Source organism: Oncorhynchus clarkii, chromosome 23, assembly GCF_045791955.1.
Source record: "Oncorhynchus clarkii lewisi isolate Uvic-CL-2024 chromosome 23, UVic_Ocla_1.0, whole genome shotgun sequence".
In the NCBI taxonomy this organism is placed as follows: Eukaryota; Metazoa; Chordata; class Actinopteri; order Salmoniformes; family Salmonidae; genus Oncorhynchus; species Oncorhynchus clarkii.
Window position 1 is genome coordinate 59,458,996 of NC_092169.1, and position 6,000 is coordinate 59,464,995.

Here is a 6,000-nt window from a genome sequence, read left to right on the forward strand (position 1 = left end):
GTCTTCCTGGTCTTTGCACAGAAGCCTGACTCAGAGCCTTGTGGTTGTGTCTTCCTGGTCTTTAGACAGCAGCCTGACTCAGAGCCTTGTGGTTGTGTCTTCCTGGTCTTTAGATAGCAGCCTGACTCAGAGCCTTGTGGTTGTGTCTTCCTGGTCTTTAGACAGCAGCCTGACTCAGAGCCTTGTGGTTGTGTCTTCCTGGTCTTTAGACAGCAGCCTGACTCAGAGCCTTGTGGTTGTGTCTTCCTGGTCTTTAGACAGCAGCCTGACTCAGAGCCTTGTGGTTGTGTCTTCCTGGTCTTTAGACAGCAGCCTGACTCAGAGCCTTGTGGTTGTGTCTTCCTGGTCTTTAGACAGCAGCCTGACTCAAAGCCTTGTGGTTGTGTCTTCCTGGTCTTTGGACCAGAACCCTTGAATGAGTAGGTGTGTTCAAACTCTGAATGGTTACATTGCCAAAGCAAAGGGGAAAACAATGAACACAGGTGAAGGAGAACAACGATCAGAAATTAACAGTAGACATTACAAACCCTGACCTCCTTCTCTCTCTCTCTCTCTCTCTCTCTTTATGTAAATCTCTTCAATGAACCAAATGTCTTGTGTGTCTATTAAAGTCCAGACATAAAGTGTCCAGACATTTAACAGGTGTTCTAGAATATTGGACCGATGGCTTTCATGCTTTTGGAATTCTCCGGCACGGCCTATCACGTCTCTGAATTACAGTCTGTAATAAGTGAGCTGTTCTCTCTCTCTTCCTCAAGCTTGAATTAAAGTTAAGTTTGGAGACTGTCATTATAGCGATGTTTTAATAGTACCTTTATTTAACTAGGCAAGTCAGTTAAGAACAAATTCTTATTTTCAATGACAGCTTAGGAACAGTGGGGTTAACTGCCTGTTCAGGGGCAGAACGACAGATTTGTACCTTGTCAGCTCGTGGGTTTGAACTTGCAACCTCCCGGTTACTAGCCCAACGCTCTAACCACTAGGCTACCTGCCGCCCCTCCACTCCACTCTAACCACTAGGCTACCGTGCCACCCCTCTCTAACCACTAGGCTACCGTGCCGCCCCTCTCTAACCACTAGGCTACCCTGCGACCCCTCTCTAACCACTAGGCTACCGTGCCGCCCCTCTCTAACCACTAGGCTACCCTGCCGCCCCTCCACTCTAACCACTAGGCTACCCTGCCACCCCTCTCTAACCACTAGGCTACCGTGCGCCCCTCTCTAACCACTAGGCTACCCTGCCGCCCCTCCTCTCTAACCACTAGGCTACCGTGCCGCCCCTCTCTAACCACTAGGATACCCTGCCACCCCTCTCTAACCACTAGGCTACCGTGCCGCCCCTCTCTAACCACTAGGCTACCCTGCCGCCCCTCCACTCTAACCACTAGGCTACCATGCCGCCCCTCCACTCTAACCACTAGGCTACCCTGCCGCCCCAGCTCTAACCACTAAGCTACCCTGCCACCCCTCTCTAACCACTAGGCTACCGTGCCGCCCCTCTCTAACCACTAGGCTACCCTGCCACCCCTCCACTCTAACCACTAGGCTACCCTGCCGCCCCTCCACTCTAACCACTAGGCTACCCTGCCGCCCCAGCTCTAACCACTAGGCTACCCTGCCGCCCCAGCTCTAACCACTAGGCTACCCTGCCGCCCCTCCACTCTAACCACTAGGCTACCCTGCCGCCCCTCCACTCTAACCACTAGGCTACCCTGCCGCCCCAGCTCTAACCACTAGGCTACCCTGCCGCCCCTCCACTCTAACCACTAGGCTACCTGCCACCCCTCCACTCTAACCACTAGGCTACCCTGCCGCCCCAGCTCTAACCACTAGGCTACCCTTGCGCCCCTCCACTCTAACCACTAGGCTACCTGCCACCCCTCCACTCTAACCACTAGGTTACTCTGCCGCACCAGCTCTAACTTATAGATATAAAATCAGACCGGGCACAGAGGACTGCTGATTTGAGATTTTTTGACTGTTGTGCTCGACCGGCGTGGGTAAGCGATTAATTTGCCCTTTATCACCAATGGGAATCCTTGGGCCTCTGTCATAACTCAAATTAATGGGTATTTTTCATTAAGTCTCTACAATTTATGGTGTCTGAGTGGGTTGATTTAAACCCTGGTTGTCGTAAAGGACCCATGACAATAATGTACATTCATCCAAAGACCAGTGTTCATCCATCCAAAGACCAGTGTTCATCCGTCCAAAGACCAGTGTTCATCCATCCAAAGACCAGTGTTCATCCATCCAAAGACCAGTGTTCATCCATCCAAAGACCAGTGTTCATCCATCCAAAGACCAGTGTTCAGTACATCCATCCAAAGACCAGTGTTCATCCATCCAAAGACCAGTGTTCATCCATCCAAAGACCAGTGTTCATCCATCCAAAGACCAGTGTTCATCCATCCAAAGACCAGTGTTCATCCGTCCAAAGACCAGTGTTCATCCATCCAAAGACCAGTGTTCATCCATCCAAAGACCAGTGTTCATCCATCCAAAGACCAGTGTTCAGTACATCCATCCAAAGACCAGTGTTCATCCATCCAAAGACCAGTGTTCATCCATCCAAAGACCAGTGTTCATCCATCCAAAGACCAGTGTTCATCCATCCAAAGACCAGTGTTCAGTACATCCATCCAAAGACCAGTGTTCATCCATCCAAAGACCAGTGTTCAGTACATCCATCCAAAGACCAGTGTTCATCCATCCAAAGACCAGTGTTCATCCGTCCTGTGTACCATCTCCTCCTCCTCCCTCTTCACCTCCTCTAACAGCAGAGGTGAGATGTATTGATCGTGTCAGTGTGTGTGTGTCAGGTTGTTTGTGTCAGTGTGTGTTTGTCTCACAGGGTCATCAGCAGGACATTGCTCTCTCTCTCTCTCTCTCTCTCTCTCTCTCTCTCTCTCTCTCTCTCTCTCTCTCTCTCTCTCTCTCTCTCTCTCTCTCTCTCTCTCTCTCTCTCTCTCTCTCTCTCTCTCTCTCTCTCTCTCTCTCTCTCTCTCTCTCTCTCTCTCTCTCTATGTGTGTCAGGGTGTGTGTGTCAGGGTGTTTGTCAGTTTGTGTTTGTCTCACAGGGTCATCAGCAGGACATTGCTCTCTCTCTCTCTCTCTCTCTTCTCTCTCTCTCTCTCTCTCTCTCTCTCTCTCTCTCTCTCTCTCTCTCTCTCTCTCTCTCTCTCTCTCTCTCTCTCTCTATGTGTGTCAGGGTGTGTGTGTCAGGGTGTTTGTCAGTTTGTGTGTGTGTCACAGGGCCGTCAGCAGGACATTGCTCTGTCTCTCTGTGTGGCGCAGGAGAGTGTGACCTAAGAGCAATCACCTTACCTGTCACAGAGTCCCACCTCTACCAGATGAATCTCTCCCTGGAGTTGAGCTGAACACAAGCTGTGGAGTCTAGGTCCTAGACCGACTAGTCTGGATGGTTCCCTCTCCTCCTCCCCTCCTGCTCCCTCTTCCTCTCCCCTCCTTCTCCTTCTCCCCTCCTGCTCACTCTACTTCTCCCATCCTGCACCCTCTTCCTCTCCCCTCCTGCTCCATCTAAGTCTTCCCTCCTGTTTCCTCTTCCTCCTGTTCCCTCTTCCTCTCCCCTCCCTCTACGTCTCCCCTCCTTCTTCCCTCCTGCTCCCTCTCCTTCTCCCCTCCTGTTTCCTCTTCCTCTCCCCTCCTCCTCCCCTCCTGCTCCCTCTTCCTCTCCCCTCCTGCTCCATCTAAGTCTTCCCTCCTGTTTCCTTTTCCTCCTGTTCCCTCTTCCTCTCCCCTCCCTCTACGTCTCGCCTCCTGCTCCCTCTATTTCTCCCCTCCTGCTCCCTCTACGTTTCCCCTCCTGTTTCCTCTTCCTCGTGTTCCCTCCTCCTCTCCCCTCCCTCTACGTCTCCCCTCCTGCTCCCTCTACGTCTCCCCCTCCTGCTTCCCTCCTGCTCCCTCTACGTCTCCCCTCCTGTTTCCTCTTCCTCGTGTTCCCTCCTCCTCTCCCCTCCCTCTACGTCTCCCCTCCTGCTCCCTCTACGTCTCCCCCTCCTGCTCCCCTCCTGCTCCCTCTACTTCTACCCTCCTGTTTCCTCTTCCTCTCCCCTCCCTCTACGTCTCCCCTCCTTCTCACCTCCTGCTCTCTCTACGTCTCCCCTCCTCCTCCCCTCCTGCTCCCTCTACGTCTCCCCTCCTTCTCCCCAACGGTTCCTTCTACCTCTCCCTCTTCCCTTCTTCTACCCTCCTGCTCCCTCTACCACAAGCGAGTGTCTTTGTAAACTGGACAAAAAGGACAGTGACTTGTGTGAAGCCTCAGCCTCTGGACTGTCTGGAGTCGTGTTCCCGTTCCTTCCGTCTCCTCTATCATCTAGTTAGAAGGCAAAAGGACATATCTGAGAACGTTCTAGTGTCAAATCCTTCCTACATCCTTGTTTCCTCCAATTCCTCACCTCCCTCTCAAATATCATTAGAGGAGAGGATTCAAGGTCCCCTCCAATGAGCTTTGAGTAGAACTGACAGCCTCATGACCTGTGAGTGGTCTCAAGTGGTCCTCTTTCCTCTCTTCTCTCCTCTGGTAGAGAGAGACTGGAAATGACAAGGTGACAACACCCTCCCTGGAGGTGAGTGGCCCTGTGTGTGTGAGTGCTGTTGCTCATTTTTACACCGGATGAATTACCTCTACAGACACATCATATAACCCACCACTACAGACACATCATATAACCCACCACTACAGACACATCATATAACCCACCACTACATCACATAACTCTCCACTACAGACACATCATATAACCCACCACTACAGACATATCATATAACCCACCACTACAGACACATCATATAACCCACCACTACATCATATAACCCACCACTACATCATATAACCCACCACTACATCATATAACCCACCACTACATCATATAACCCACCACTACAGACACATCATATAACCCACCACTACATCATATAACCCACCACTACATCATATAACCCACCACTACATCATATAACCCACCACTACAGACACATCATATAACCCACCACTACATCATATAACCCACCACTACATCATATAACCCACCACTACATCATATAACCCACCACTACATCATATAACCCACCACTACATCATATAACCCACCACTACATCATATAACCCACCACTACATCATATAACCCACCACCTCTCTGGCATCATGCCCTTACCTTACTGTAGTCCCCCAAAACAAGCCAGCAAACCTTCAGAGATAGTGTTTGTTTTAATCTCCTCACTGTGTTTTAGATGTGGCTCAGATGACGAAACTAGACCGCAGTTCAACCCTGATATCTCCTCCCTGTGTTTTAGATGTGGTTCAGATGACGAAACTAGACCGCAGTTCAACCCTGATATCTCCTCCCTGTGTTTTAGATGTGGCTCAGATGACGAAACTAGACCGCAGTTCAACCCTGATATCTCCTCCCTGTGTTTTAGATGTGGCTCAGATGAAGGAACATTCCTCCGTTCCACTTGGCAAGTGTTCAAAACTACACCGTTTCGGGAAAAGTGGGTTTGAGATACCTCATCCTCAATTCATGAGGCTGCATTCCCTTTAGACCAGGAGGCCTGTCTACCGGGTACTAATTCTAATCTTAGGCAAAGCCGTACTATAAAAGCTAACAGAAATATTGCTAGCGATTGCCAAGAAAATGTATTGCCTTGAAATGGAAATCGGATTCCCTCCCTGCCAGTTGCAATGTGGTTATGGGAAGTGGATAATTGTATCCCGCTGGAGAACATTACTTACAGCTTGAGGAATAAGTTAGAGACATTTTACAGGATTTGTCAACCTTTAATTTATGATATGGAGAATCTCCCCCCACATTGATATGGAGAATCTCCCCCCACATTGATATGGAGAATCTCCCCCCACATTGATATGGAGAATCTCCCCCCACATTGATACGGAGAATCTCCCCTCACATTGATATGGAGAATCTCCCCTCACATTGATATGGAGAATCTCCCCTCACATTGATATGGAGAATCTC